Source organism: Eretmochelys imbricata, chromosome 5 (genome assembly GCF_965152235.1).
Source record: "Eretmochelys imbricata isolate rEreImb1 chromosome 5, rEreImb1.hap1, whole genome shotgun sequence".
Lineage (NCBI taxonomy): Eukaryota > Metazoa > Chordata > Testudines > Cheloniidae > Eretmochelys > Eretmochelys imbricata.
Genome location: NC_135576.1, coordinates 57,446,936 through 57,474,508, shown reverse-complemented (window position 1 = coordinate 57,474,508; position 27,573 = coordinate 57,446,936).

Below are 27,573 nucleotides of genomic sequence, written 5' to 3'. Positions count from 1 at the left end.
CTGGAGAATCATTTGTCCTGTGTTTGCAACAGCTATGACAATAGTCTTGCATGGGCTCCATGAATCTGTCAAGAGATGATGGACAGCGACAAGTGCCACATGGGCTCACAGGATTTTTAAAAAAGGTGTGAAAATTATGGGATAGGGATGGTATTATGGGATGGAGAAAGTCGCATAATGGGAACTTGACCGTTTCCTCCCAGCATCCCTTGTGTGACTCATGTGTGCCTCACACTACACTGTGAAAAATCCTCAAAAGGCATTGAGCCAGAGGGGTGGAGAGGTGCAGGGCACACTGAGATACCTACCAATGGTGCATTACATTTTGCATCAACACGAGCATTTCTGAATATATGAAGCTCTGACATAAGCAGCCATGTATGCATGCACAGGAGTGATATAGTAACTGTGGTGGTGTTATGATGACTTAACTGTGTCTATCAAAGTTTGTAGCTCTTTGATCCATGGGCCAGTTGGTAACCTCAGAATTACTCCCTACAGCAGGAAGTACTGCTAAGGAATTGCTCAGCTGTCTGCAGAAGTTGCCCTCTGGTCCCAAACTGGAGGGATAACAAACAAATGTATGGGGGGAGAAACAAACTACAAAGTGTCCTGGAAGCGTTAGAAGAGTGAGGGCTGCAGATAGTGAAGGGAGATCATGGGCTAATAAAGACTTACATACAGAGAGGAAATAAAAAGGCACAAAATAGAGGCATGCAATCAATCAAATAAGCTTATTTTAATTTTCTCTCTTTTTAACACCAGCCGAATAATATCTTTCCATGTAACTCAAGCACTATAGTTTCCAAAGAAAGCATTATACAGTAGATGTGAGATACAGGTACTGTTCCTTTAAAACTATAGCAAGTAGGAGAGGGAATAGGGAGAGTGCTTGGTGAAGCAGGAAAGTAAAGCGGAGGGAGGAAGAGCCTTTGGGATCATTCTCGTTTTTATTCCTCATATTTTTGTAAAAATTCAATGCAAAACAATGTTTAAAGGCATAGAGATTTGTATCATATTGCACAGTACAGTGGGTGCACAACCAGTTTGGGACTCCCATAGTAGCTAACTAGTGTTAAAATGACTGCATGTCAAAGCTTGGCCCTATAACCAACGTCAAAGCAGAGGTATGGTTAGAGAATGTTTCAAGTCACTGTGGAAAAATTCTCCTGCTTCCAGGCAGGAATATGTCATCATGTTTGAAATGTATGGTAAATTGAAAAGAAAATGAAGGCAAGTATGTGACCAGGCCTGAATCGTGTCAACATCAACCATTTTGGGCTAAACCCTGACTGAACAACTTTCCCTTAAGCTAATATAAACCATTTTAGAGTTGCAGTAAACTTGTCCTTTGGCAATGAGCTAAACCAGAACAAGACATTTATGAAAGCAAAGGGTTTGGGGGCAAAAGTGAGCCAAGACTTTCAGATAGCGAAGACATATCCAATTTATAGTTCATTCTCCTTTTAGTTTGAGCATGTTGAAGTGTTATTTAAAATTTAGAGACAGCCAAACCTTGCTTTTCAATGGAGATTACATGCAGTCGAGCCTAGCCCAGATGTCTCAGGATATGTAAGTACAACATTCAGAGTAACTTGCAAGTCCCAAGATAGCATGTACATACACTTTTTTCTTCATAGTAGCCTAGCCTGGAATTTCTGAATTAACCATGTAAATGCACTTCTATGTAACAACAATGAAAGATTGTTTCAAAATTGTGTATGAATCACCCAGGACTTTATCATCATATGCCTGTCAAGTTACCAATAACTGAGGCACTGTAAGTAGTTGGTTAGGCATTTTATTTCACAATCAGATATGTACAGCATATAGTATTTCTATTTGAGATAGATGGTAGCATATTTATATTCTTAAATGTGTAAGATACTCATTGTAATAGAGTCTTTGGAGGTAATTATACTTTGCTGTTTTCAGTAGGCATTATTTTTAACTTTCCTGCAATTTTTGGTCTGTGAGTGTTAGTACAACAGATATATATATGGTAGTGGTATGTGTAGGAATGTTGTGTGTGTAAAGATTACATACTGTGTGGACACAGGTGACTCACTGCAGTAACACATGTTGAGTTTACTACTTCAGTGTTGTCATTTTCTGACTTTGGAATGCTTAACTGAGCAACCATACTGTTCTCTTAAAATAGTTTCCTATTAAATGGGCCCACATGCACTTTCATTTCACTTTTCAAAATACCGCTAAATTAGCCATGGGCATATTTTCCACAGCAGCCTTGCTTAGCCACAGCATTTATAAGTTCTGTTCAAAGCGTTTTGCATGGGTGAAAAGGCTAATTTTCAATGGGTCATAACTCAATGACCTCAAAACCAATTTTCATAGTATCACGTAGGCAAGTCTCAATATAGACTATTTTCCTGCCAAATTTCAGCTCAGCTGTTTGAATTGTAGAGCTCTTCATATAAATGTTGCAAGAATATTTGTACAATAGGGGACGTGTATTGTTTTCTCTGTCCTACTCATAAATGGCTGAACTGCTTTTCTTCAAACTTTCCAAAAAAAGTCACCTCTGGGCAGAAAGGTAAAATTTCAGAAAGTCATAAGTAACTGCAAACAGAGGGCCAGAGTGGAAATGATTATGCAGCCTCAACTGTCACATTTACTGTTGTTCCCACTAAACTATGTATGTGAAAATAAAGGTTTGTTACTTAATAATTATTTAAAATAAAATGAGTGATATACCTTCACTTGTCCTCAGTGATGTTATTTTTTCTTGTAGATCTGATAAAATACAACTCATCAATATTATAGCTTTAATAGTAGAATGATTCAACCACTTATGAAAAATGATTTTGGTACAAATTTTAAACAAATATAAAAAGGAAATAAATCAATTAATAAATTAATACAAGGTTGCTTCCTTTTTACTTTCAAAAAGTAAGAGATATATTCATATTTTAGCATAGTATCTATCTGTCTGTGATGGGATGTTTCATTAGCCCAGAAAGGGTTAAGGTGGCTCAGAAGGGGTTAAGTAACCTCACAGGCCATACCTGAGGAAGAGTTAGACTTTGACAAGCAAGCACTGACTGAGGAGGAGCAGGCAGGGCTGGGATAAGGCCAGGAAGTGAGGACAGAAGGGGGCTGTAGTGTGTAAGCCTGCTGTTACACTCTGGGCTTCAAGAGGGAAAGAAGGAGACCCAACAGGACTGTGATCTTGGCCCTGAAAGAAGGCTTTAGCCAGAGGGGTGGGTGGTGGAGAAAAAGCCTGATAAAGGTGAAACAGGAAGCATCCCAGGAAAATGGCAGTGGGGTTTTGGAACAGAACAAACATTGGCTGTTGATTGCAAGGTCCCTGGGCTGTAGCCCAGAGCAGTGGGCAGGCTCGGGTTCCCCTACCAGCCACTGAGGATGTTACATAGCCTTGAATTGGAAGATGGCTAGGAACGATACCCAGACAGACAGTCCAGTGAGACTCTGATATCCCTGAAGGGGAAAACCACATGGTGACCTGGTAGGAGGGCCAAGTCACAAAGAGGAAGCACTGCAACTCCTGAAGTGTAAGAGGGGCTGAGTGTGACTGAGAGACAGAAGGGCGCTTCGGACGAGGCAGAGCTCTTCAGAGGCAATCACAAGGAGGTGCCACCACAAGGAGGTGAGTAGAGAACTGCATGACACTATCATACATATAGGGTCATCGCTACTGTGCTATCTCAGCATCTCACAATATTTAATGTATTTGTTCTCACAAGGCTACCTGTGAACTAGTGAAATATTATCCTTATTTTACAAATGGGGAACAGATGTACAGAAAAGATAAGTGACTTGCCTACAGTCACATCATAAGTTACTGTTTATAGTACCCTGTCCTTCCCACAGAATCTTTCAGTATCTGGGATCCATGTCTGGTGAAAATGTTATGGGGACAGTATAACAAGGGGATTTACACATCCTCTCCACCAACTCCCTGGGGATTCTGTCAAAAAATTGATTAATGCTTGGCAGGCGGTATTAACATTTTCATGAAGTTCCTCTCTTCACTTTGGAATTACCTTATGGGGTAGGCACAATGGTGGGCAGAGTAGTTCATGGCAACATGACTCCAGTGGTCCCATGTTGGGTAGGAACAAATTCACTTATTCTCAAAGTTGTAGCTCTGTTGATGAGATAGACTAGAGAGGTGAGATGCTAGTTGAGAAGATCATGGCGTGTAACCAACATATCTAGTTGTCTGCAGTTGTCAGGGATGGGTGCAAATTTCGTATCAGAATTTAATACTAACAAAAGATGCTTAACGTATAGACAAATAAGGGATCAGGTAAGAACAGCAAAAGAAGAGATGGTCAAGAGGAATCCAAAATTATAGGTGTTGTATAAGTTGGCCAAATGTGCCTGGATATGTAAACCCGTTAGCTTCAGTGATCTTATACCAGGGCTGAATTTCTTCCATTTTGGGTCTGGTCCTTTTCCCAGTGAAGTGAAAGTTGTACTAGTGACCCCAAAGGCAGTGCATTTGGGTACAATGTCAAAATTCACAGATTTATTTATAAACTTTGGGTCTTAGACTGCTCTTGATCCATGTATGCAGCTCCCATTAACCTCACTGAGAGTTCTGCTGTGGATTAAGGGCAGTACAGTATCTAACCTTTCAATTTCATTGTGTGCTATAGGCACTACTTTAGTTAAAGACCTGTCAGCATTTCTTTTGGAATTTATAACTGGGCTATAAAACACACTCCATTGCAGGTTGATATACACTCTGCCTCATAAGGAGTCATTATCATCTATCATTTCAATGATCTGAGGATAATGGGAGTGTTGCACTTATGTCTATAATGGCTTTGAAGGAAACAATTCTATTTAAATTGCATTGAGTCTACATAAAACTGTACAGATTCAGTGGGAGTGTACAATACTTTCGATAAGATCCTTGGGGGCCTTTATGATAACACTAGAAGAATATTAACAGTCTTAATAACAGACTCCATCCCTTTTATTTTTTACTTGACTAAGAAAAGTGAAAAATCATACACACCAAATTTGAACACTATAGATGATAGCAGATACCACTCAGGATCTTCCTGAAACTCACAAAAGGTCAGATGACTTCTCAATTAGGGCATGATCCATAGCCCTCAAAAATCAGTTGGAGTCTTTCCACTGACTTCAATGAGCTTTAGATCAGGCCCTCCGTCCTTGCCTCATGTCATTGTCTGTCACATACAGGGTTGTCACAAGGTACTCTACTTACCACCAGAGCACCTCCTTCTGGCCGTGTCTGGAGATTAGCTCTGCCAGTCCAGTGTTCCTCCTGTGGTTTCTCACTCCATCCTCTCCCTGTCCTGCTCTCTTGGGACATGCTTGCTTCCGCTTCATGGTTTGGCCCTTTAGCCCGGTCACTGTAGTCTTCCCCTTTCAGGGTCTCAGTCTCTTGGGCCCCACTGTCCCAGGCAGTCTTTCTCTCACTACCCCTTAATAGCTCCACTGCCCAGTGGCTGGTAGGGGAACCCAGGCCTCCCCTCTACACTGTGTTTGAGCAGGGCCATGCAACAAGCAGTCATGGTATACACAGTCCTGAACCTTACTGCTGTATCCCTGGGCTACTTCCTACCTTACCTTCTCTCATCACCCTGGGAGTGACTTCAGCTTCTTTCTCAGCAGCCCCATTCTGCTCTCAGCTTCTGGGCTTTATACAGGCCGCTCCTGTCCTGCTGACCCTCATCTCTAATTAGTCCTGGCTCCTGAGGTCTTCCTCCAGGTGCAGACTATGTGGTTAGTTGGCTCACCTGGCCACCTTAATCTCTTCAGGCCTTGTGTGCGTTGGACACCCCATCACAAGGGTTAAGCTCATACGCTGTTTGCAGACTTTGGCCATAGCTGTATATCATGGGGGTGAGTTAAGGACAGAGTGAGAAACCTTAACTCTGAATTGCCTGGCTGCTGTCAGACCTTTTATGTTATTTTAACATCCTTTTTTATTTAGCAATCATATGGCTTAAAGACAAATAAATATAAATATATGTCTGACTGCAATGAATTAAGATCCTAACAGGTGAGTGAATCCTTGCCAAGATTATGGTGTGAGCTAGTCAGCATGTATTGCTTTCACTTGCAAGTGATACATTAGAGAACATTCTGACTGTTTCATTGTTGTATAAATAGCTAATGTTAGCATTTATGCAATTCTTTGGCAAGAGTGGAGAAAACAATAGATGCATCAAAACATGCATAGATCAGTTTTCTAGATCCCATAGATCAGATTAATTCATTTCATGCTGATACTTTCCCTCACCTTTGATTTCATTTTAGATTTGTTAGGCAATATTCTATATATATATATATTCAAATATGTTAGGTATAGATCAAGTCAATGGTCCAAATTCATCCTGGGTGTAACAGTGTTGAAACCAATGGAGTTACATCAGGGATGAATCTGGCCTGCTACGTAGAGTAAAACCCCTTTTTTCTCCTTTCCAAACAGTTATGTATAAGATAGTAGGAGGAATACTGTGGGATCAGTTCAATGCAATGCCAGGGTAAAAACATTCTGTGGGAAAGTACCTATATATTACATCACCATCCAAAATGAACCCAATATAATAAGCTGGTTTGAACCTAGTTCAAATGACTCGCGTTTCCTGCTATCCCAACTTGTCTTAAGCCATTGTTCCTATAACCTCACAATAATCATTTTCCACTTTTATATAAAGTGGTATCTCTTTGAGATGGGTCCTTTGTTGGCAGGTGGTCCCTGACAGCCTAAGAGTAAACAAAACATAGTTGTTGTTTTTTTTTCCTCCCCTCACTCAGTAATAAAAAGAGTTCTTTGGCTAGAAATGACAGAGACAAAATGCATCACGCATTTTAAGAACATGTTGGCTCAAAACAACATAACTTGTGCATCCACCTGGCCTTTGAAAGTTAGACTGAACAAAACATTAAGAATTGTACTGAAGAGGGAATTGACCATGTATTGGCAGGAAGATGGAGTGGCTGCTCTAATAGGTAATTTCCATCTCTTACTTTGATGATTCTATCATTCCAATACAGCTATCTGTTAGAAAATATTTCAGAACCTCTTGAAAGTATCTCTTTCCAGTTTATGCTCAGATTGTATTACATATCCCAGCTAATATCAGTGGGTCAAGCTGATATCCAAATGAAGTCATTTGGGAGACAAATATATAATATACATCTTATACTGTATAATTCTATCCAAAACACTAATCTTTCATCATTCAAAGTGTTCTTAGTCTAACTGGAATATTGGAATGAAGGTTGGCACATTAGAAGCGTTCTTTATATTCTTCTTTACTTTCCAAGGCACTCTCTGCATGGCAGTGCATGGAAAGAGAATCCTCAGCCACCTTTGGTGTATCATTTACTTCCAATTGCATATGAAATAAGATGGCCCCTCAACCTCCAGAAAAACTTCTAAAACAATATTTCTTCCCAGTTTGTATCCCTAATTTAACTACATATTAAAATAGAGTCTGTGACAACTCCTTCTCTGCAAATGTAGGGACAGATTGCCCCCTCCACAATCTCCTGCTGTGTAGCCATGTAAGAAACAGGATCAGGACCAGGACCAGGTTCCTTTTGTGTAACCCTTTTGAGCGCCAAGCACAACTAGAGTTTAAGTGCTCTTTGGAGCGTGGAGACTGTTCCTTTCATACTCCTCTAGGGTTTACCAGAGGGAGGAGGAGGGACAGTAGATAATGTGGCCATGGGAAAATGTTCCCCAGTTATCCCCTTGTTATGGTGCACCTCCCCCTGCCACCGATGCAGGACTGTACTTTAAAGGCACATCTGAGCCTTTCATCTGTGTCTACAGCTGTGACAAGGCAGTCAGGCTACATCAGGGAATAAACTAACTATAGTCTTGGAATGTAGTTTCTGGACTCATAGATTTTAAGGCCAGAAAGGACCATCATGATCATCTAGTTTGACCTTCTACACATTGCAGGCCACAGAACCTTGCCCACCCACTCCTGTAATAGACCCCTAACCTCTGGCTGAGTTACTGAAGTCCTTAAATAATGATTTAAAGACTTCAAGTTAGAGAGAATCCACCATTTATTCTAATTTAAACCTGCAAGTGACCCCAGGCCTCATGCTGCAAATGAAGGCAAAAAACCTCCAGGGTCTCTGCCAATCTGACCTGGGAGAAAAATTGGCAAATATGGTCATCTGTCGAACCCTGAGCATGCTGGCAAGACCCACCAGCCAGACATCAGGGAAAGAATTCTCTGTAGTAACTCAGAACCTTTCCCATCTAGTGCCCCATCTTTGGCTGTTTGGGGATTTTTGCTACTTGCAGTCACAGATGAGTCACATGCCATTGTAGGCAGTCCCATCATACCATCCCCTCCATAAACTTATCAAGCTTAGTCTTGAAACAAGTTTAAGTTTTTTTCTCCCCTTAGAAAGCTATTCCAGAACTTCACTCCTCTGATGGTTAGAAACCTTTGTCCAATTGCAAAGCCTAAACTTGTTGATATCAGTTTATATCCATTTGTTCTTGTGTCAGCATTGGCACTTAACTTAAATAATTCCTCTCCCTCCCTGATATTTAACCTCTGATATATATATAGAAAGCAGTCATACTTCCCCTCAGCCTTCATTTGGTAAGGCTAAACAAGCCAAGCTCCTTGAATCTCCACTCATAAAGTAGATTTTTTATTCCTCTTATTATCATCATAGCCCTTCAATGCACCTGTTCCAGTTTGAATTCATCTTTCTTAAACATGGGAGACTAGAATTGTACACAGTATTTCAGATGAGGTCTCACCAGTGCCTTGTATAATGGCAATAACTCTTCCCTATCTCTACTGGAAATACCTCACCTGATGCATCCTAGGATTGCATTAGCCTTTTTCAGAGCAGCATCACATTGCACTACTAAATTTTATCCGACTTCTATTACTCCAGTTTTCAAGGTTCTTCAGATCTTCTTGTATGATATTCCAGTCCTCCTCCGTATTGGCAATACCTCCCAACTTTGTGTCATCCGCAAAATTCATTAGCTCACTCCCACTTTTTGTGCCAAGGTCATGAATGAAAATGTTAAATAAGATTGGTCACAGGACTGATCCCTGAGGAACTCCACTAGTAACCTCCTTCCAGCCTGACCTTTCAATATGACTGTTTGTGGTCTCCCCTTTAATCAGTTCCTTATCCACCTTTCAATTTTCATATTAATCCCCATCTTCTCCAATGTAACTAATAATTTCCCATGTCAAATTGTATCAAATGCCTTACTATAATCCAGGTAGATTAAATCTACTGCATTTCCTTTGTCTAATATATATCTCTATATATCTATATATCAGTTATCTTCTCAAGAAAGAGATCAGGTTCGTCTGCCACAATCTACCTTTTGTAAAACCATGTTGTATTTTATCCCAATTACTGTTTACCTCTCTCCTTAATTACTTTCTCTTTCAAAATTTGTTCCAAGAATTTGCATACAATTGAGATCAAACTAACAGGGCTGTAGTTTCCCAGATCACTTTCTTCCCTTTCTTTAAAATAGGCACTCTATTAATAATTCTCCAGTCATAGGGTATGACCCCTGAGTTTATATGGAGTCATTAAAATCCTTGCTAGTGGGCTTGCAATTTCACCTGCCAGTTCCTTTAATATTCTTGGATGGAGATTGTCTGGGTCCCCTGATTTTGTCTGATTAAACTGGACCAGATCTTCAATTGTTGTAAATCACAGCGGCTCGACTGACTTCATTTACATCAGCTGAGGATCTGGCCCATCTTTTGTTATTTAACTACAAACAGAATAACACTTCTTTGACAGCTATCAGAGACATAATCATAGCAGGCATTTCTCTTTCTGGAGCTGTAACTGTTCCCAGGTTATCATTCAGATCTAGCTCCATCTCTATCATTATCTATTTCTACCATTAGGTCTGGGAGTTTGGGTTGGAATTCTGTGGACTTCTGCAGTGATGTCCATCTTGGAGTCCTTGTTCAAAACTTTTCTTAGTAGATTACTCACAAAATTACCCTCCAGAAATGAATCCATGGACTGTGATTCCTGCTTTGAATAATTCACATTTAAAGCAAAGCAAAATGCTATCCTACTCTTAGCTGCATTGAGGTTTTTTTCAAGACAGTGATTGAAATTATTTCTGTTGTTCAGTCATGATATGAGGGTCCTCTGCTCCAAATTATTGATCCGTTTAGGCAAATTTGCCCATTCCAAGTTTTCAAAATGGTTTTCCAATTTTAGATCCAGAAATTTACTACCAACAAAATCACTTGAAAAATTACTGGCATTTATCATAAAAGTGACTCAAGACTGGGACAAAGTTAGGATAAATGTCTTCCTTGTACTTGTACTGTTCTTAATCTATGTCCAGGTAGTTTAAGACTATTCCAGCAGAATAACTCCTTGTACTTTTGTCCCTATGGCAATATTCTGTTTGCTGTAACTAGAAGCCATTACGCTTTTTGCTCATTGAAAAGCTCTAGGTGCAGATTTTTGAAAATGGAAATGAAAACCAGATAGGGGAAGCTTCAAGTCTACCAGTATCCAGAAATAAAGGTTCCAAGGGTCAGACCTTTTTCTCATTCCTAGGTGTAACTTGCCAAATCTCCCTCTGTTCTTCCTCCAGCAGTGCACTTTGTGCACACTAGGCCTCCCTGCACACCCTACTCAGTCCAGATCTGTCAGGCACAATGCCACTCAAAACAGTATGCCAAGCTGTTTTTCCTCAGAGAGCTATCAGACCATAAAAACCAGGTGTAGCGCTCAAAGGCTAACTGATCTGATCAGCCAGTGTATATCTAAGTTGGACAGTAGCTGACTTTTATCCCATGTTGCAATAACCCCTTCTTTCATGATATTGACAGCACCCTGCCCCCAGTGTGAGTTCATCATCATCAAACGGTGCAGGTTTGACAAGGCTTACTAGGTGGGAAGAGATTTGAGCCTGTTTCCTAATAGGATACAGTATATTCTTGTAGCTGGCAAGGCATTTTAAAATCTAATTTACAAAAAATCCATGTGATAAAATACCGTGCTATCATGCAGTGAAGGTCAGTAATACAAGTGGATCAGCCAGTATTATTCTTATTTTTTATTCTGATTTTTCTATGGCTATTGTTTAAATTGATTGCCGTCTACATGGGACAGATTGTGGCCAAACCTTTAGGGATCTTAAAAAAATAGACAGCTGATGTTCAGAATGCTGAGCATCCTCAGCTCCCATTGACTTCTGGGAATTGTCAGCGTCTCTGAAAATAAGGACAACTTTATTTAGGTGCTTACACGGGGATTCAGGGGAGTAACTTTAGGCATTTATGATTGAAAGTGTTGGCCTATATGTCCCAGTTGCTCCCGTTTTCTTGGAAGAGCTATTCTATCTTGATCCTTTCTTTTTGAGGAATGCATGTGGTATTGTCACCATCAGACAGACAGACTGTGAGGAGGGAGATCACAGAATCATAGAATATCAGGGTTGGAAGGGACCTCAGGAAGTCATCTAGTCCAACCCCCTGCTCAAAGAAGGACCGATCCCCAATTAAATCATCCCAGCCAGGGCTTTGTCAATCCTGACCTTAAAAACTTCTAAGGAAGGAGATTCCACCACCTCCCGAGGTAACGCATTTCAGTGTTTCACCACCCTCCTAGTGAAAAAGTTTTTCCTAATATCCAACCTAAATCTCCCCCACTGCAACTTGAGACCATTACTCCTTGTCCTGTCATCCGCTACCACTGAGAATAGTATAGATCCATCCTCTTTGGAACCTCCTTTCAGGTAGTTGAAAGCAGCTATCAAATCTCCCCTCATTCTTCTCTTCTGTAGACTAAACAATCCCAGTTCCCTCAGCCTCTCCTCATAAGTCATGTGTTCCAGTCCCCTAATCATTTTTGTTGCACTCCGCTGGACTCTCTCCAATTTTTCCACATCCTTCTTGTAGTGTGGTCCTAAGGGTTCTAACCACTGAAATATGGGATATTCTGATGCGGGTCTCTCAGGTTGAAGCTGTTCCATTTTGTATAAATAAATATGTATTGAGACAGAGAGCAAGTGAGAATGCTCTATAGCCAGTGGTTAGCGCACTCACCTGAGTGGGTGGGAGACCCATGGTCAAATCTGCTCTCGTCAGGTAGGGGGGAAATTGAATCAGGGTGTCATTGAACTTCTGGGCTAACAGTTATGGGCGGAGGTACTTTTTTTTTTCTTCCCTACCCTCTGCCATTTTATATGGAGGTAGGTGTGATCTGAGCACGCCTACCGAAACAGGCTCTGCAGGTGAGATGGGTGTTCTTCTACCTATCTTCTCCTAGTTTGAGGATGCTGCTGGGCCTTAGATGTGAGACAGATGCCCAGGTACCTAGACTGAGGTGTTGTGTGCATGCCTAGAGGGAGAAACTTACGTGCTATGGGTACTTTTACAGTGAATATTTAAGTGCCAAGGGACTTTAGGCATCTCTTGAGTTAAGGGGCAACTGAGAAGGGGTTTTGGTGATCAGAGTGGTGCCTAAATTTTGACTTAGGCACCTAACATGGGACTTAGAAGCCTAAGTCCTTTTATGAAACTAGGCCGTGGTTTCTCTGAACCTCAGTTTTCCATCTGTAAAATGGGAATAGTAATACTCATTTACCTTCAAAGGGTATAGTGAGGATAAATACATGAAAAACTGTGAGGTGCTCAAGAATTACAGAAATAGCTTGATCTATTACATCTTCTGTTGAGTGATGCATCATTTTCAGAGAGGAGAAGAATATGTATCACCAACATAAAGGTCTGATCATGTTCAGTTGGAGGAATCCCATTCTGCAGACTGGGGTGTGACTCCACGTCTGATCTCTCAATGCCTCTTTGCTATGGCAGCTTATTCTATCCTGGAAAAGAGCACTACTGACCCTTTACTATGCATGGATGATCAGGATGGCCAAGGAGCTGAAAATCAAATTCTCAGAGTGGAATCATAGAATCATAGAATATCAGGGTTGGAAGGGACCTCAGGAGGTCATCAGCGGTAAAGAGAATCTAACAAACTAAGTAAATTCAGGAGTCCATTGTTGCACCTGCCTGCTTGTCCACTTGGTCATAGATCCTGGACCAGGCTATTCTCTGGTTCATCCAGAATTGCTGCAACTTTGCACTGGCTTGGCCTACTTTCCTTCCCACGCTGTGGCTGTGGGGCAGCATCACTGTAACTCATGTGGTGGAAGAGTGCCCAACTGGACATCTGCAGGTGGTTTACAATGCCTAGCCTCCCTTGATACAGAGGGTGTCATCTGGTTAAGGAACATGGACATTGAGCTCAGATATCTACATGTGAGAGGAGGGCGATGCCATGGTAAGGGGGTCCATATAGGGTACGTTTACACTGTGAACTGGGGGTGTGATTTCCAGCTTGTGTAGACATAGCTGCACAAGCTAGCACACGAAAAAGAGCAGTGTGGCCGCAGCAGCAGAGGAGCAGCGGCACTAGTTAGCCGAGCCACGCACAAACCTGAACCCCATGAGTATGCGCTTGGCACAGCTAGCCCATGTTTCAGGTTGCCACTGCCTGTGCTAGTGTGGCTTCACTACTACTTTTAGTGTGCTAGCTCAGTGAGAGCTAATTCGTAGTGTAGACGTAACCGTAAGTACCAAAGGTAGATGGACAGATTTAGCAATGGCTTTGGAAAATATGGCCATCATCAGTACTCAGCAGCATGTTAACCCGTGATAGCCATTGAATCAATTCACATTGCCAAATAGCTGACCAGCCTTTTTCACCTCTTGTTCTAACGTGGTTTCTGCATTTATTCTAACACTGTGTTGCACTTTGCTTCATTTCATTCCAGCCCCGAAAACTCTATTGAACTCGGTCTTTTGAAACCTGATGAAAAAATCATGCTCTTTCTGAGCAAATAACAAACCAAAAAAGCCTGTATATTTATTTATAATCCCCCCATGAAGCTTTTTGGCAATATGGCCAACTGCAATGCTCATACGATTGTAGTAAATATTTATAATTTCATTAAATGAGTCTGATGAATCTTGACTTGTTTTCCACTAACTTTTCTAAAGTTAGAAGATGAAGATGGACCCTGCAGACTAATCACCACCAAAGGAGTTGCAGCGTGATAATTCTACTTATTCATAATACATTTTACACAAGTCGGTTGTCACTGATGTAGATTTTAAGATGGGACTTTCCCAATCTTTTTTCTTTCATTCATTCAGACTTGAGTTGATGCATCAACTTTAAGTAGTATTGATATCAGAGATTTTAACTTTTAAACTCATCTGCGCTTACCAGTGTTGCCCTGCTGAAGATGGAGGGCCTGTTTTTTATTTTACTGGGGCCTATCTTCACCCCTCTGGCAATGGAAAGGTCCCTAGAGGGTATGTCTACAGTGCCCCCAGCAGTAAGCCTTCAAGCTCAGGCTGATAGACCAGAGCTCATGGGGCACATGCTGCCACACTAAAATTAGCTGTGTAGACGTTGTGATGCAGAGTGGAGGTTGGGCTCTGACACCCTCACCGCAAAGACTTCACAGCTTCAGCTCCAGCCTGAGTCATTACATCTACACAGCTAGTTTTCGTGTGGTAGCACGAGCTCAAGTCTGTCAGCCGAGGCTTAGAAACTTGCTGCGGCAGCCAGCCACTTGCTGGGTAGACATACCATGCTTTGCACAAGCACCCCTTCGGGGACATTTTGCTACAGTACTGTGATGTGAAAGATATGTGTTTTCCATATTCATGTTAGGTGGAATGCTGAATAATAGACACAATTTTCTACACAAGAAGCAGCGGGAATGATCTGTGACCAAAACAAAACTATACTCATAAACTTGAAAGGGCAGAAGCAAACCCTAAAATTCATGCCACCAATTATGTATAGCTCGGGAAAATTTAATGATGCCTTGAAACTACAGATGAAATAATTCAAGATGGTATTAGAGTTACTATTGTAGCTGTCTACTGCTGCATTTGGTTTCCTAGTCACATGAACAGATATATACTGTAAAGCTCACTGGTGTGACAAAGGGTTCCCTCTCTTATTCTTATCATAGTATGATCTTTGCCTAATTGCAGCAAGAACATGTGCTTGCATAGCACTTGCATTTGCCCAGTGTTTCTGTTTAATTTGGATCAAGGGTACTAAAAATTTTAAACACAATGATTCATCTCTAGATTTTATTATATTTCCCTTTCTTTAGTTTATTTTCTCTGTTTTCACATACGAAAGTTTTACAGCGTAACTGACAATAGACAGTATATCATCTATTCTTAAAATCTAGTTATGGATACAGCAGCCATACTTCACTATTATAAATATCAACCAAAGAAGAAAAGAGTATTTTAAGTAATCACACTTGAGCTGTGATGACAAATTGTCATTCTCTTGTTTAGGATTAAAATTGGTATGATCATTATTGAAAAAGCAAAGAGACAGTTCAGTATACTTTAAAATGACTTCATTTTACCTGGGGCTTTTTGGTCTAGTTTTTGCTTAAGAAAAGTAACAAAGATAGCTCTGGAGATTGAAGTTCTCTTTATCCTTAGGCTAGATACAACATGGGCAGCAGCAGAAGATTCCCTATGGTGTGCTGCACATGTCCATTTAGTCCTTGGCATCTATTCAAAAAGGCACCGGTGCTGCCAGTTAATGTCAGTGCTGACCGTTTTGTGATGTGGATAACTTTCTGCTAAGAATTGAACTGAGATTACAGATTCATCACATATAAAGCACCAGATAGCTGTTAACTATTATTGCTCACTAATTGGGCTGCATTTGAACTGGCAATGTAGGACTAAAAACTTGTATAATGCGTTTTTCAATCTCATGAGCTGTCCCGACATCCTCAATTCAGCATTTTAATAGCAAATCATGACAACAATAATAAATCCTCATAGTTATTTCTCCAACATTTAATACAAATCTACATGATAATCAATGTCACATTCTTAGGATTATTCTTCTAGTTAATTTCACGTTTCATCTTTACTGTACCAAAAGGTTATGTCTTGCTTTTCTCAACACAGGCAAGCACACAGTCCCTCCGCAATTCTAGTTAGAGTACCTGGTAAATATTGACTATAAATTGGATAAAAACATCTTTTCTTCATATTTTCTCTCAATTTTTTTTAACCTCCCCCCAAAAAACAAAACAAAACAAAACAAAACAAAAAAAACCCCCTAAAGTTGATGAATCAACAGGCTTCCTAATCATTACCATGCTGAAGTCAATCATGGGTTGCTGGAAAGGCTTTTCAAAACAGAATATGAATGTTTAACACTATTTAGTCAGAGTAGTTTAAGAATACAAAAAATGCTATTGTGATAGTCTTACCTTTCAATGTACTTAGAAGGTGAAAATGTACCTGATTTGTACTTAGTCCATGCTCTGCGCCATAATGCACTGTGATAATGATTAGTCTTGATCTTGCAAATAATTTACTACTGGTTATTTAAAAATCAGAAGAACTAAGGAAATACAAATCATTAAAGGCTCCAACAGCAGTACTAAGATGGCCATATTGCATATATGCTGGCCACATCCTAGGCTTCAGCTCCATCCCATTTGTGTGATTCTGGTGGCACATATAGAATGAAGAGCTGCTATAAGATACCTTCAGGATCAGAGAAGCAGAACTGTCTCCTTTTCTGCAGACCAGATGATAAGGGCTATCCAGCCAGATATGACTCATAATATTTTGTTTCTTCTTCTCATGGATGAGTATCTAGCTTAGTACAGTACTGTTTCTACTGTACAAAGTAAACCATACAAGATGTGCAAGGTGGCGGAGTTACTTCTGTGGGTGGAACCTTAAGACCAGATTGTCTATTAGGCATAGGCCAGCATTGGGGTCAGTGGAGACTGGGTGAGTTCTGTGAGGCACAATGCTTTCCAGAGTGCCGGGAGAGTGAGCCCACTGAAACAACTCTTAACACTGCATCGATGTAGCTTTTTGAATTTAACATAGGGTATATATACACATGAACACATTTAGCTTCTCCTGCCCAGGCTAGAAAGGTCCAGTGTCTATGGGTTAAACAGCTATTCAAAAGCAGTTATTTTTAAAAGGAAATTATATTATAAATAAAAGGTACATGCTGTTGAGTTTCCTTCACATTCAGCTCAGCTAAGGTCAAGAGCTTATTTTGTGGACAAAGTTGGTCTTTTATACTTGTATTTGTAACGCAGGAAAACTAAGCAAGTGTAAAAAAGTGTATGTTTGACTAAATTCTGTAGCCAACAGATGACCTTTATTTCTGGGATACCTCACAGTGATTAATGCCTCTAAATCTGTGAAGTGAGAAGGATGACTGGTGCTACAGTAGATCTTCTAGGCACTTATTATGTGTGCCAGAGGCAACTATGGACGTGCACTAATGCTCTGGCATGGGCATCACACTGCAGCTGATCCAGCACACAGATCCTGCCTAACACACCTCTAGACATGCATCATAACTTTGAAGTCAGCCTTCATAAAGTGTGGCTATATCACTGTCACATTCTTGATTCTTGGAGCGCAGGAGGTTTGTGTGTGTGGAGTACATTTCACAGCTTCCTGCACAAGAGCTACTAAAATGACATCTTTTACTAGTCTTTTCAGAAGCTGCATTTACTTAGTGAGGTGGTGACTCTAGGTCAGAATGAGGCATGGCATTGATTAATGGAGGGGAAAAAAATCTCAGGGTTTGCTCAGATTTTACTCAAACTGCTATTTGTCTATAGGGATTCAGCTGAATACAAATTTGGGATTTGGTTGTATATGAATTCATATAATTTCCCTCATTCTTCTGCCGTAACTCCTGAGCTGTTCAATTAAGCCTAGTTATGTCCCTTAATCTGTGCAGTTGCTTAGGCAATGTACACTGAACAGTGTGAGAAGCTGCCCCTGCATGGATCTTTCACTGGGGAGAACTCTTATTACATTACCTGCTGAGACTGGCATATATAATCGGAATGAAGATGCATCTGTTTTACTAGGATTCAGTTCTCTTTTTTTTTTTCTTCCTGGAACGGGACATTATCCTAGGTGTCCATTTGGCAGAATCACCACTGATGTGGTGGCATAGTAGAGAATGACAGCTTAGTTCTTCTAAAATGTGTTCATTTTTAAAGAGCTTTTTAGTAGAATAAGAATATATCAGAGAATTACTTGTGAACAAAAAGGTTCTTCCTTATTCAAGAAATTCTAACTCTCTCTAAAAATTGCTACCTAACATGTTGGCTGGCGTCTGTGCTAGCTGATTTCTTTTACATTTCTGCTTTGTTGCTTCATGTAACATTCCTTTATGTCACACCCTGTCAGTGTGAGGACAGGTCTTAGAGCATCAACCGACATCTGATATACCAAGAACTGAGAGAATCCCTGCAACAGCAGCTGCAATTCTTGACCTAAACTGTGACTCAGAATCAAACCACAGCATACCTTGAGGAACTCTTGCATCAAGTCATTCTTACATTAAGTCACGGCTTCACAGATAGAAAAAGGGCGTTCCTTGAATATAATTGTCCTTTGCTGCAGAACACTGTGGATTCATCAAATAATCAATTATAGGGTAGAATAAAAAAAACTTTTTGCAAAGACATGGCATTCTTATTTGTCAAAATTCCAATGAATATTGTTCTAGTGACAAAATGGGATGTTGATATTTGTAGAAAATCAGCACAACTGCAGATTACAGCAAAATTCAATATTTACAAAATGTATGTTGAGCTCAATGTATGTGGATACAAATACATAACAAAATGTTTTTTAAATTCATGACATTTAATTATTCCTAGAACTATTGTATATGATCTTTCAAATGACAACAAATAGGTATGGCATTTATTTCTTAAAATTAAAGAAGCAGATAAAACCAATGTCCTTTTACTGAAGGTGGCCCAAAGTGTGGTAATTACGACCACAGTCACTTGTTTGCTGAAATTGTTGAGCTGTTCAGTTAAGCCTAGCTATTGCCCTTCATAACAGGGAAGGAACTGGCTCTGCATGTGTATTTGTTTTACTATCATGTAATCATCAATTTCACTTTTCACAGAGACAGGTTCTCCACAGTAATTTTGAAGAGACCAACTCACTTGAACAAATTACACCCGATGGGGTAGATGGATATACGGGGCAGATATTTTTTTGAAAATTCTTGTGTAGCATGCAGAAGACAGTTTCTAACAGTCTCTTTATTTCTTTGGTGTTTCAGTCACTTTCAGGATCTTTTTGAGCTGTTTGAAAACTCTGTGACTAGTAAGAGAAATAGCTATGAACCTTAACTTGGCCCTGTAGACAGTCAACCCCCAGCCTGGGCTCAGCCGTAGTTGCTCTCAGTCTCTTGACCCTTGGTCCCCTTTGGGAACCCCTCCTGGGCAATCTCTCTGTTCCCAGCAGGAGTCCAGTTACCTCTAGTCCCTGGCAGCATTCACCGGGTCTCACCACCAGTTGTTGCCTAGGAGACCCTCACCTGTATCAGTCTTGCAGTGTCATTTTGCCCCCAGACAAGGCAGGGGGAAAAGGAAAGACCAGCCACTCCCCTGGGATTGGTTCCCCTTGCTACTGGAGCTCACTGGCTGTCTCTTCTCTGTGGAAAATACCCCTCCTTGCAGTAGTGAGCTTCATCTTCCTAAGCTCCCCTTCTCCAACATGTTCAGCAGGTGTGCTTAACTGGTACTGCCTGAGTGCAGAAATGCTCAGTTGCTTTTCTGTCAGTGGGATGGGGAGCATGTCCAATCACAGGCACCCCTCCTTTTGTATATATGTCTTTACTTACGTGATCAGATACGAGCTAACAGAGTAGCTGATAGATGTAGTAAGTTGTTAGCTGTGAACCAGCTACTAGAGGGGGTTGAGATCCACATTGTGCTAGTGGATTTCACAGCTATTTGGTAACATAAAAGGACTGCTGAGACTCAGGAATCTTGGGCTGTGTTCCAGGTTCTAGGGGGAAGGGTTCTCTAGTGGTTACAGACCCTTACACCTGTCCCCCACAAACCTGACAACTTCTGCCCCTCACTGTAGCCTATTCCTGTCCCAGTCTCCTGCCATTGCCCTCTAGCCTGTCCATTTCCCAGTCCTCCCCTCTGCTGGCTCCCGTCTCAGTGCCTCAGCTACTAAGCTTCTTGTCCCGGTGCTTTCATGTCTAGCCAGTTCCTTCTCCCTGTTACCTAGGTGTTAACAGGAGGCATTCAAAGTCTAGAAGAGACAGTCTCCCTGCTCTCAGTTGCTCCCAGCTGCGCAGAGGAGCAATTCCAGAAATGTCCTGCCCAGGTGGTGCAGCATGCTAGTCATTAATTGGGGATGGTGTTTGTGCAGTCCGGCTGGCATGAGAGATCTTTTTAGGGATAAAGCATGCTCATTGCAGATAGAATATTCTGAGAATTTTGCTACTAAACTCTAACAAGCCTCTACCGAGTATGTGCAAACTGCTTTTTCAGAGGCCTCTAATTTAGCCAGATTTGGGCTTTATTTTTATTTACTGGTATGGCAAAAGGCATATCCCTGACCCCAGGGTGACACCCTTGCCAAATTTCAAGTCCCTGTTCCAAAGCATGCAGGAACTTCTCAATAAAATTGTTGACTTGAGATTTGTTAAACACAGGCAAAACAATATATTTCCCCCTGTACTTTCATTCTTTGAAATGGCTCAATTGTTGTTGCTGACATTTCCAGCCCCTCCTCCTTCCCAGGCCTCTTAATATGATAGGGCTCTTGGTTCTGTGTATTCTTGGATCCCATGGCCTCTCTCTGTCCCCTCCCATTTTACTACTCACTATGTGGGGTCGCTGTAGAGTACAAGGAGTAAAGCCCCTCTGTTGGGACTCTCTCTGCAGGGAGTAAATAGTGTGGATGATTTTGCATGGGTCCTCCTTCACCAGGATATATTTTACCCAACTGTTATAAAAATGGGATCAAGCCACTGATAGGAATGCTTTCACTGCCAGCATGGTACTCTTGTGAATCATTACTGTTTGTCAAAGCACTTGCTTCCACTGTGGGAGTCCCACACAAAACTGTCCTTAATCAGCCCCCTTTATAGCTATATATTTTTTTAAAAAAATTATTTTAAAAGGTAGAGACAAAGCCAAAGTACAGACTCTCATCTTGATTCTGCACTCCCTGCCCACTTCTTATGCACGCATGACTCCCAGTGAGGTCACTATAAGGGAAAATCTCCAATAGGTCTTGAGATGGCAATTATTCATTCATATATATATATATATATATATATCTAATCTCCTTTGTGTATAAAAGCTAGACCACTCCACGGGTGGGAGTGAAAGTCTGAGGACTACTGAAATTATACATTTTGGCAATTCATGACAATTAAAAGAAACACCTGTGCTTAATAACTAAGGTTTGTATTCATTCCATAATTCAGAGATCAGACACTCTCTACACGCCACTTGGGTTTATCTCCTAATGGAGAAAATCCTAAGCTCTGAAGTGTATGGTGCATTGTTACAGGATGTGGGCAAGCTGCTTCAGCAGAGTTTCAATTCTGAACTCAGAGACCAAACATAAGCCCCTGCCAACTTGTGAAGTGTCATGCATCCTTGTTGGTGGGTTGATTTGTTTCTGAGCTTGAATACTCTCAATAAAAGCCAAGGCTAAAAATAAACAAGGAATGGAGTGTCATGCCACCACCAAAACAGAGAAAAGAAGGCTGGAAATGATGAGGACTGTTTGGATTCATGGATAAGAAATTCACAAAACAAAACTCACCACCACATATTATTGCATTTTTTATATTTTGATTTGTTTGTGAACCCCCAAAGTTACTTATTTTTGGGACCCTAGAAAGTGAAACTATGAACTGGTTACTTAGTCTGTAAAGTCTTTGGGCAGGGACTGTCTTTTTGTTATTTTGAAAAACACCTAGTGCAGTGTGGCTCTGATTCATGAATGGGACCTTAGGTGCTAGCTTCACTGTGTAAAACAGTTATTTATTTTTTTAATTTTACCCTAAGACTGATCTCAAGCCTTAATTTCAACAAGTCATTTCCTCCAAAGCCCAGTGGCAATAGTATGTTGTCATTTCCCTCCATTGGTTACACATGGCCATCTATTGACTTTCTCCTAGTACTTTGCCTGTCTTATTCAATATAGAAGCCTTATACTCAAAAGTAGGTAGATAAAGATAGGCAGTTAGATATCTACCTCAGAATTCAACTCCCTGAAACAGGTATTTAGGTACTTAATTATAGGGATTTGGGACCTGATTTTCAGAGGTGCTGAGTGACTGCAGCTCTCATTGAGTTTAAGCAGGTTTGTTTGATGTACAGCATTTCTGAAAATCTGGCCCTTAGCTGTCTAACTGAAGGCACCCAAGTTTGAAAATTAGTCTCAGAAGTATTTGGGTGATATTAATTAAGATAAAAAGGTATTGCCTGGGGTATGCATCCTTTTATTTATCCAGGAAATCATACTGCATGATGGTTAGGAATACAAAGAGGCTAAACTTCTGATATGTGTTACACAAAGGTGCAGTTTGCTTAGTCCCGGGTCTCTTCAGGAATTCACTGTTTCTCAGTTTCATAGACATATGCATGATGTTTGAAATCTACTGTAAGCTTAGCTGCAGCGCTACTTTGCAAAGGAGATAGATTCTGCTACGTATTCTGTGTCTGTAGAAGACAAAAGACCCTGCAGTTTGCTGTAATTCTATATACAAACCATTGCTCATACTGAACTTCCTGAAGTATTTGCACTCCAGCCTAAAAGGCTTGTATCTATGGTCAACTACTGGAGGTGAAATATGTCAGGGAGATACCTTCAAGGACTAAGTTTTGAGCCATCACTTAATATCTTCAAAGGCATCTTGAGGAATTGGTCCAGTTCCAGGGCTTGTTTGTCGAATCAAATTTGGTTGACCTGGTCTGCTGTGAGCCATGGGCAAGGGAATAAGGTCTATACAAGAGGATAAGACAGGGAAGACTAATTGCACTCCTGGGAGATTCTGGCTTGGATGATTATATTGTCAGAATCATTGATCTTAGTTTTGCTGTTTTCTCTTGAGAGGGAAAGAGGAGATTCTGCCTGGTATATGTTATGGTGTAGAGAAAGGCTCAGACTAAATATCATCTTTATATAAATAACAATGATGGGAATTGGGTGCAAAAACTGTTTTTTCGTCTGAGTTTTAAAGTAAATTACTTATAAGCAAAGATATATATTTTGCTTAGAGCCTGTAGGATTTAATCATAACCCAAAGGTGCTAATTGTATTTATTTTATGAAACGAACATCTGTGTTCTGCAATGTAATTGGGATTCCAAGTTCAACAGGAATGAGCTCAGTTTATTTTACAACTATGGTAGATTATTCCCCCAGTTATGTTAATTGCCCCTGTGTGTCTGTGGTCCATATTGTCTAACTCCTGCAGTGGATAACTTAATTTGTGCTGTGCTACTTTGAAACACACCTGCAAAAAGCTTTAACAGCTTTTAAAGCTGAAGATGTTTTTCTGGTTCCCTGTTGCACAACACTCATGGCTACCTGAGGTCCCATCATGCAAGATAGTGTCATAATAGCTGGATACAGAGAGGGAAGATGGCAGTGGTAGATGAAATATAACGCTTTATGTTTATATCGAATAGAACTGGGCCAATTATTTGTAGTGAACATCATGGATTTTTCTGGAACTATATGGCAAATATTTGTTCATTATTCAAACATTTATAACATTGAATCAAAGCCTGGAAAATAGTTCTTATAAAAGAGACCCCTTTCTGCCCACCACTGCACAATGGTTAAGGTGCCATAAATTGGAAGTCTGAACTTCAACCAAAGCAGTGTGAGTAGGGTTGGGGGCAGATTCTTTATTAGTTACATAGAAATATAGTACCAACTGATTTCAGAGTAGCAGCCGTGTTAGTCTGTATTCGCAAAAAGAAAAGGAGTACTTGTGGAACCTTAGAGACTAACAAATTTATTTGAGCGTAAGCTTTCGTGAGCTACAGCTCACTTCATTGGACGCATGCAGTGGAAAATACAGTGGGGAGATTTTATATACACAGAGAACATGAAACAATGGGATACAGCTCACTTCATCGGACGCATGCAGTGGAAAATACGGTGGGGAGATTTTATATACACAGAGAACATGAAACAGGGACATTGTTTCATGTTCTCTGTGTATATAAAATCTCCCCACCGTATTTTCCACTGCATGCGTCCGATGAAGTGAGCTGTAGCTCACGAAAGCTTATGCTCAAATAAATTTGTTAGTCTCTAAGGTGCCACAAGTCCTCCTTTTCTTTTTAGTACCAACTGAGAAGATTGTTCCTGGACTTATTACTTCAAGGTGCTACCTGCTGCTTGGCTGGTGGACTATAGTCAGAGCTGAGAGTCCAACAGGACTTTATTGAGTTAGAAGGTTCTGGGAGCCCTCAGAAATGTTATACACTCATTCATATTGAAAACATAAAGGGCCAGATCCTCTGATCCCTGGATGCTGCTTTGCTTCATTCTGGCAGTGCAAAGCTGCTTAAAGCTGGCCTAATAGTCCCTTGAGGATTCCCTCTGTAAAGCCATAACGGTTCATATGACAACCCCGTCCTCCTGTTACCACTGGGGTCATAGCCATGACATGTTTATGCTACAGAGATCCCTGGCTGCTAGACCAACTCTTTGGAGCCATAGGCAGCTGATACAAAATAAAGCAACCCTGAGGCTGCTTTAATTGACACTGAAAAATAATACTGTGGGGATATAAAAGGTGGCCTAAATGCACCTTTTCATTCCCCTCTTTAGCCTGGCCAAGAACAGCTTAGCCATCATTCAGTCTTTAAAGGGGAGAGGGAGGTAGAAATGGAAAGTACAAAAGAGAGAAAACGTAAGGGTCTGATTCTTGACTACATTGCAACTTGTGAAGGCAAATACATCTGTGCAAAGGAGTGGAGACGTGTACACTCATTTATGTCACTGGTGCAAAAACGTGGAGAATCTGATGAGGGTTCGCCCCTATGTTGCATGGCTGAAAGTCACTCCTTAATGTGCTAGGCAGTGCAGAATCATGCCCTAAAACTCTTTCACATGAGTAAGAGGCTCTTGCTTTTTATTTTGCTCAACATACACATCTGAGATATTTTCAGTAAGGAACAAACAAGTTTTGCTGAAGAAAACCAATCTATTTGCATCCTTGCAATCTCCACACAGCTGTATGTCATGCTTTCTGATGTACAGAGCCCTTCTGAAATGGATGAATCTGGGACACCTGAAAGTCAGCTGAAAGATATGTAGGCTATGGCTCTGCACCAGCTGCTCTCGTTCATTTCCTGTGATCCAGGACTCTGATATGGTTTGTTGATTTGTCACTGTCAGTAACTGTGCAATAGGGACAGTAAATACTGCTTGATTACCTTTATCATCTGAAGTATCTTTAGAATTGACCCCTAAATTATTAATCAACCTGCAACAGGGTATTCATAAAAACAGGATGCCCTGTGCCAGCGTGAACAGATTTTGCTCAGATTTCGGGGGGTTTTTTAAGAAGATTTTTTCCCATCTTCTTAGCAGTTGCCCTTTTAGGCATTGAATCATTGATATAACTGCAGCTAAAGATTCAGAGGCAAATCTCCTTGTTTCCTTCCTTCTTCATTGCCCTTTAGGAAAGGTACAAATAGTAGTCATAGAACAGCAGCCCGGGGTAGTTTTGGGGCACCAAAAGCAGCTCATTATTGGTACTGTGATCTTATGAGGTTCACAAACCCTTCCAAACTATCATGTTATGTACTTAATATTTGTGATGAGCAAACCTCAAAAAGTTTGTAAGTTTGGTTTGAATCAGATAAATATTTAGACTTCGCTGGCAATTTTGAATACTAATGTGAAGTTCATCTAAATTTGGTCAAGAAACGAAACTAATCATCTCTCAAGAGTCAAGACCAATCTCTCTTGTAAGATTCCTAACAATCCCCAAGTTGTGTTAAATGAATTTAGAAATTCCATGAGAATAGGATCTGGCATGATATTTCTGCCATGAAATGTCAAAATTAATAAAGCATATCAAAAGGTTTGAAACTCAACAGAGATTCAGTTTGCTTTGGGCATTGGACAAAGGTTCAGGTCCATTCTTTTCCTATCCTAAGTGATTGCTCCATTTATTTACAAGTGTAATGGAAGGAAAGGCAACTATTGGGAGATATTTTAAGAGCTGTATTTATTTTAATTACACAGAAAATGCAGAATGTGTTTCTAAAGGAAATATGCAGGATTGTTGTAGTTACGTTGATCCCAGGATATTAGAGGTGAGTGAGGTAATATCTTTCATTGGACCAATTTCTGTTGGTGAAAGAGACACGATTTTCAGCTTACACAGAACTCTTCAGGTCTGCCAGACACGAGCAGAAGTTGGTCCAATAAAAGATATTACCTTACCCACCTTGTCTCTCTAAAGGACATAACTATTTTTAAAAAGAAGGAATATCACAAAAGAGAGAGAAACAGGGACCCTACAGGGTCATTCCTAAAACCCTTCTGGTGTTACTGTTTCACAGAAAATCCATTTTCTTAGCATTCTAACTGTGCTAATTCCATGTCAGATATCAGTGTTATTTATAAAGGTAACACATTCCATTCTACCCCTTTGTGAGAACACCCCATGCGTGGGTTGGTCAGATGATTACCATGTGGAGTTTTGTGGGGGCCTTTAGTCAAATGAGCACTAGTATTATTACTCAAATGAGTATTCATAGCCACTACTTGCTTTATTTTTTCTAGAGCAGCAACAAAATGGCAGAGACGACAGCTGCCACATCATATACATACACACACTCCTACACAAACTATGCTTTGTACATCAGAAGCAGCATAAATACCATGGCATGTGGCAGTTGCCATAGCAACTTGTTTTTTTAATGAATAGCAGATGGAACAGGCATGTAAAACTTACATAAGTTGTTAGTAATTTGTAAGTTACTGCAGACCAGCTACTGCAGTAAACTTTTTGTTTTACTGTTTCTATTTTTTCAACGTACAGTGTTCAGTCACTCTCTTTCTTCCTGCTGAGCTTGCCCTGGAATATATGCTCTGGTGGTATATAGCAAATAGCAATGACTATTTCTTTGTGAGTGAGTTTCCATAATACATAGGACATGGGAAATTATATGGTAAAGCACATTTCTGCATTAGTTTTGCAGAATTATTCTGAGGCAGCCTTTAAAAAATTATAACATTTTGTGTAAATATAGCAACTGTCATTTGCAGATATTGATGTGCTTTACAAAGGAGAGTAAATATTAAAGCTGGGGTTAATAAATGAAACCTTCTGGGTAAAGAGTCACATGCAATGTTTTCTAATGGACTCTGCATGATTTTGTAACAGCAATGTTTTGATTATATATGGAACTGGGAGATTGAACTTTTTTGTGTGTGCAGGGAAGTGTGTGAAAACTGGAAATGTCCCTTTCTGTGATAGTTCAGTCAATGAAATTATAAGGAGGAGAAATTGTACTAGAAGTCAACTCCTAAAGGAATAATCTTAAGGCAGGGAGTCAGGAATTTCTGAGTTCTGTTCCCACCTGTGCCTTAATATTTTGCATGTATGCAGTAGTTTATAAATATCACTTGGTTAGTCTTCACAACACCCTGTGAAGTGGATAAATATTTTTAGCATCTGCACTTTATTG